This window comes from Pteronotus mesoamericanus, unplaced genomic scaffold, assembly GCF_021234165.1.
Source record: "Pteronotus mesoamericanus isolate MK-2021 breed Mesoamerican mustached bat unplaced genomic scaffold, CSHL_Meso_final scaffold_705, whole genome shotgun sequence".
Classification (NCBI taxonomy): Eukaryota; Metazoa; Chordata; class Mammalia; order Chiroptera; family Mormoopidae; genus Pteronotus; species Pteronotus mesoamericanus.
Window position 1 is genome coordinate 13,273,004 of NW_026555326.1, and position 6,593 is coordinate 13,279,596.

Here is a 6,593-nt window from a genome sequence, read left to right on the forward strand (position 1 = left end):
CCCAAATTCCACACTGACCTCTCTCTCAGATGCTTGCCCTCCTGCCCCAGGCCGCTGCCCTATGCAGCACCTTGTCGTCACTGACCAGGGTTTTTCTTCCTCTCTTTTTTCATGCATTCATTGGTTGATTCTTGTATGTGCCTTGACTGGGGATCAAGCTCCCAACCTTGAAGCATCAGGGCGACATTCTAACCAACAAGCCATCCAGCCAGAGCCTCTCACCAAGTTTTATACAGCAGCAGCTTCTAACCGGTTTTCCTCTCCCTCTCTTTCCTTTATCGCGTGACAGAGTGAAATGAGCACAAGTGCTGGAATAAGAGTTTGGAATCCTGGTTCCGCCACTTACTAGTGGTGTGACCTCAGACAAGTCACTTAGTTTCTCTGAGCCGTAGCTTCTAACACAGCCTGAAGGGGCCTGTCGTGCATCAGTGCTGAGTCAGGGGCATGCTTCATAGCCTCTGTGTTGGCAGGTGAGCTTCCTCTTCCTGCAAGACCAGGCTGCCCTGGGGCCAAGGCCTCCTGTTTCTACCCCATCAGAGGCCACATGCTGCAGCGGATGGCAGAGGTTTAGGACCAGGGAGTTGGGGAGTCAGGGTCCAGAGTCTCCTCTCAGTGTGGGAGGGGGGAGGTGAGGGGTCCTTTTATTTATTCATCTGACTATCATTTCCTGAGCACCTGCTAGGAGCTGGGTACCCTGCTAGGAGTTGGGAATGCAGAAATGAAAAAAAAAAAAATGGACAAGATCTCTGCCCTCCTGGGGCCTGCAGGGGGAAACAGAATCAAAAAAAAAAAAAAAAAAGCACCAATAAATAATTGCATGCTGTGCAGGTGCCATGGAGGAGAAGAGGAGCAGAGGGAGAGGACTTGAGAGAGGAGGCCTCACTTAGAAGGGGGCAGGCAGAGGCGGCCAGAGAGCAGGGGTTTTGGAGGACAAAGCCCTCGGGGGTCCTGAAGCACCTAGTGGGGCTGAGCAGAGGGAAATATGTTCTGAGCAGAGGGAACCACGGGGTAAAGGCCCTGAGGACAGTTTGGGGCTGTCCAAGGAGGGCAGGGACGTGGGGAGCGCAAGGCAGCTCGGGGCTGGGGCGGTCGGAGGCCAGATTGACCGGAGGGCCAGAGTATTTCATGGTTTATTCTAAGTGCAATGAGAAGGCTCCGAAAGGCTTTTTAGAGGGGAATGGCATCCCATTGTGTTTTTAGGAGGTCCCTCTGGCTGCCAGTGCAGATGGGTTGGAGAAGAGGCGGAGTGAAGGGAGACCAGCGGGAGGCTAGTGAGATGCTCAGCAGAGGGTAGGATGCACAGGTGGAGGGTGCAGCCTCAGTGACACGTTAGGTGGGAGGTGGGGAGAGTGAGGGAAGGGGAGGTGGCAAGTGGCTCTCAGGCTTCTGGCTTAGGTCACTGGGGGGCTGGTATTGTTCTCAGAAATGGAAGAAATGAACTGGGCTGGGCTTTCTGGATGCCAGCTTTCTGTTTGTTTTAATCCAGAGGAACCCTAACTGCTTGGCCTGAGCCCCTGCTTTGCCTCCTTTCTGCATCGGCTCCTCTCCTCTCACCCGGCTCTGACTCCAGCTCTGTCTGACCTCTATCCAGGCTGCTGGCTCCCAGGCCTGCCCTTTCTGACCTTAACTTGACTCCCCTCTCCCATCCTAAAGAGCCCTTCCTTTCTGGTCCGCCGGCCCCCTTCCGGTCCTGGTGCCTGTCTGGAACTGCCTGCCAGTTTGCACCGAGCACCTGCTCTTGCTTCTCTGCCTAGTTTGTCTCTTTCTGGAACAAACATGTTGAAAAAGGCAGAGAGAAGAGGCAGATTTCTCTTTCTCAGGCGATCCCAGGGGGCAGGGGCAGGGTCTCCCGCATCAGATTGGGGGTTCCCTGAAGGGAGTGGCTCCCTGTGGGCTGGGCCTCTCCCCCGGCTCTGCTTCTCCAGTACTTCCTTGCCCACCAGCCTGAGATGACAAAGGAGCCACTGTACTAAACCTAGAGATTGGATCAGGGAGGGGCCCCTCACCCATCTGGCCCAGCCCTCGAAAAAGCCCTTCCAGCTTCCCGTCCCACCCCCAAGGCCTTCTTGGGCTCCTCTTCTGTTACCTGAGCCTTCATTACTCAGCAGTGCATTGGGGAGAAAATGCACAGGAAATCCCATGCCCTGCCTACATGTCGAAAACTCTGTGAGATCTCCACGGGCAATGTTCCCTACAGTCCAAGCTTCTCAGAACTCAACCACAGGCAGGGTTCCGAAAGGGCTCAGGCAGCAGAGAGGCCTGAGCCACTCGGCCCCAGGATAGGAAGGCAAAAACAAGGGAGGGGGCATGTGGGATTCTCCCCTGGGATGGGGGCTAACCTACGTGTTGGGGCACCAGGCACCAGGGAGAGGAGAGATACTTAGAGGGAGAGAATGGGGCTGGGAGAGTCTGGGGGAAGGGGATGCAGGAGAAAATAGGTGGGGGAGAAGGGGAGGAGGGGAAGAGCAGAGAGAGGGCCTGCTGGTCAGGCTCTCTGACCCCAGGCCCCTACACAAGACTGCTCCAGGATCACCGCAGGCACTAGATGGATGGGACTGGGACAGTCAGGCCCTTTGTGGTGGTGGAGAGGGGATTGCAGGGGATGAAAGGGAGGAGGCTCTGAGGAGAGTCCTCCAGGGTCCCCCCACCTCTTCCTGGCTCCTTTTCCCCTCCCCAAAGTGACCTCAGGAGCCTTTCAGAGTTAGTGGGGGATGGGGAAGAGACTGAAGGAGGGAGGGGAGGAGCAGAGTCCAACCAGGTATTTCTCCTGGCTGGGCCAGTCATACCTGAGAAAGACAAGGGAAAGACTAGAGGAACAGGGGGACCTGGGTGGGGGTCCCTCGGTCTGGATGGGAAGCCGACCAGCCCTGGCTGGGGAGCTTAGTGGGTTAGAGCCTCATCCTGACCCACCAAGGCTGCTGCTCAATCCTGGTCAGGGCGCATGCAAGAATCAACCAATAAATGCATAAGTAAGTGGAACAACAAATCAATGTTTCTCTCTCTTTTCCTCTCTCTCTCAAATCAATTAAAAAACAATTTTTTAAAGAAAGAAAGTGAATCAGTCACGTGCAAATAAGACACAAGCACAGTGCCTACGGAGGCCCCAGCAGTGATGGCTGAGACTGTTGTCCAAGGGTCAGAGCCCCCAGTCAGGCCCCCCCATCTCCCCTTCAGGCCTGCCACTGCCCTCCTGACCTCTTGGCTTCTTCCTGCCTCTGGCCCCTTGGCACTGCCAGCTGCCAGTCGAGAAACCAGTTCTGTTCCTGCCCTGGATAAGGATCTCTGGGCTGGGCTCTTCCCAGGCAGCAGCGAAAACTTGGCAGACAGACAGCGCCCCACCCCCAACCAGTGCTGCTAAGATTCCACATTCCAGGCCCACTGAGGGGTCTTGCGCCTTCCTTACCATCTCTCCCAGGGGCCAGCACCACCTTCCTCTGGCCCCTGGGCACACCCCTTTAGTCTCCCCTGCTTCAGGGAGATCTTTGTAGCTCCTACCAAGGGGGAACCCTACAGGAGCCTCTCCTCTGGCTCTAGCTCTAGCTCCAGCCCCCAGAAAATGTCTAAGCCCCCTCTCTCCCAATGATGCTTGGACCCTCCAGAGTTCCTTGCCCAGCTCTATTCCTACTTGAGGATAAGTTCTCCTGAGGAGAGCCTTGTAGGAGGCAGGGTCTGTTCCTTGGCTTTCCCCCCGCCGCCCTCCCCATTGTCCATCCCTGCTCCCACGTGTTTCCCATTGGTCTGCATTGCCTGATCGCTTCTGCCCTTTTCCCACCCTTCTTCCTGGGTCTGACAATTGCTCCCACAGCAGGGTCAGCCCCCTGCGCAGTCACTGGCACTGAGGGGGTAGAGTGAGACAGGGTTGACCCCACTTAACCCCAGCCTGTGGACTCCCCTGGAACCATCATTCATTTCCCAGGACACTCTGGTCCTTTTCTCATCCCTTGGAGCCGCAGCCCCCTACTCCTCCAACTAGAAGGGAGTTTAAAAGGTCATCTCCTCCATTCTTCTGCCTCTTCAAGTCTGCCTGACCTCTGCCCTTGCCAGGCGCCCCAGAAACCTTGGACTGACTCTTGTTCCTGTCCTGGCCTCCTGTAGGGTCGGCCAGCCTCTCCCAACTTCCCCCACGGATCCAGTCACTTGCAGGGGGCAGGGAAGGTCCAAAGCAGAGAGGGGGGCAATTCTGGCAGACATCAGGGGAGGTTTAGGGGCTTCTGGAGGAGACTGGACCCAGGCCTCAGCTCCCATCTCCGCCCCTTGAGGTGAGCAGGTGTGACAGGCCAGGCTGGGATTTAGGCGGGTGACTCAAGCTGGAGCAGCCTGACAGCTTCACAGTGCTAGGCAACGAGCCCTCCCTTCTGGCCACCGCCCCCCACCAACCTCCGCCCCGTGGAATCTTAGAAGCTGGGAATTCTAAAACCAGAGATCAGAATCCCTGAAGGAAAGGCCCTTGGGGATCATGCCTCTCCTTTGTTCCAGAGGAAACTGAGGCCCAGAAAAGGGTGTGGCTCACCTGGGCGGGGAGGGTTACTCAGGCATCAGGGGCAGGGGACTCACTGATAACGGAGGGCTGCTTGGGTTCCCTGCAATGGTGTCAGCGGGACCCCTCCAACCCTTTCTCTCAAGTGAGGGAGCAGGTGCGTCAGCACAGAGAGAAATATTTGTCCTCCCATCGTCTATCTTCCGTCTCTCAGTCTGGTGTGGGTCAAGCCTGTGCCTCTCGCGGGGCCCCTCTCCTCTTTCTGGGCTGTAGATTATGAGGCTAGAACAGGTGGGGGGGCCCTGATTCAGGCTCAGATCGGGGATTAGGGGATAAGGTTTCAGTAGGAGCCTAAGGGCAGGGGGATCCTGCCCCCAGGCCAGAGGAGGGACACTGGAGTAGATTCTTCAGTGGCTTAACCCAGCCCCCTACCCACCTCAATCTGCACAGGTATGTGCCTGAGTATAAGGAGAGCCAAGGCCAGGTCATTGCCCACTTGGCCACACTGGGCACAGGTGTCATCACTGTTTTCAGGGAAGCCTATAAAGGCAGGACCTGGGCCTGGGCCTGGTCTTGGGCAGACAGGCAGCATTACTCCCTCGACGAGCATTTACGAAGCATCGAACATGTGCCAAACGCTGCGGTGGGCAGGGCCAATGCAGTCCTGGAGACAGAGTTTCTAGCCGTCCTTCCATCAAGAGAGAACATATCACCAGCCACTGAGCTCCTACTATGTGCCAAGCATGTGCCTCCTGCACCTCTCCTCAGATCCAGAGCCGGGATGGGACCTCTACAGCAAGCTCTGCGGGACAAGGTGCCGAGGAGGGCCCTTTCTTGCCCCCACCAGTCTGAGCCATCCTTAGGCTGCTCAGCCTCAACTCCAGCCCCTTTCCTCACAGCTGGCACAGAGGCTGAATCTTTCAGCGAAACTTTCCTGTAATTGTCCTGTCACCACAGCTGGACTCAGAAGTCAGCCAAGGAAGTGCGTGGAAACGCAGAGGCAAAAAGGTGAGGTCATCCCATCTGGCAGCCTGTCTCAGGGAAAGAACATGTGCTGCAACCCAGCTCAGTCCCAGGACTTAACAGGGAAGGAGAGAATCCACCCTCCCACAGCCTTCCCATTGTCCCCATTCCTCCAGGGAAGTCCTTCCTGCAGGCTGTCTTAAGTGACTCTTGCTATAGCTTCACCTCCTAGGGAGGATGGAGCCCAGAAGACAGGCTCCTTTTCTTAAGTGGCTTCAGGGACTAGGAAGGGGAGGTGTGTGGGTGTACCCAGGTGGGACACTTTCTCCACCTCTCACCTTCTCTTTCTCTTTTCTCTGCCCCTCCTCTCCCCTTCCCTCATCTGTCCTCTGGGAGCCTGCATTGCCCCTGCCTGGCTCCTGCTCCCTCCTCCTTCCCTCCTTGCCCCCTATACCAGAAGGCCCTGGCCCAGACACAGCAGCCCCCGGCTGAGGGAAGGTGTTTGTAGTCCTGTCCTCTGTTTCCTCATGATTCTGGTCTTCCAGTCCCCACTGATGGCCTCCACCCTGACACAGGAGGCTGGGGAGCTTGGGTTACTCAGGGCCTCCGGTTATTTTTAATGCCATCAGCTCAGAAGATAAATATACTTCCCCTTCCCCCCAGCTGTCCTGCACACTCCTGCCCCCTGTCCCCCCCGACCCGATTCCCTTGTTTTCCCACCATTCATCCAATTGCCTCAGACCGGACTTGCCTCTAATCCTTCTCCTCACATCCCCTCCTAGTGGGTCCCCCTCACACTGGACTCCCAGAACCAAGAGAGCTTGACCCCCAAATCCCATAGATGAGGCAGGAGATGTCTTGGTGTCCTGGCTCCACCTAGTGCCTTCTTGAGACATCACATTCAGCAAAGGACTCTGGTGGGAGTTTCCCCTTCAATGGCGCCACCCGGAGCAGGACTCAGGCAGCCCTGGGAGGAGGCACCCGGCCAGAGTGATCTGCCGGTTGATCTGCCTTCTGGGCCCCAGCCTCGTCCCGGGGTCTCACTCTTACTTGGCCAAGGGAGGGGCTGGTCGTCGAGAGCCCACCGCCTCTTCTCTCCCTTATCCCACTCCACCTCTCTTTGATCCCACACTGTAGGCAAAGTTCTTCCTGA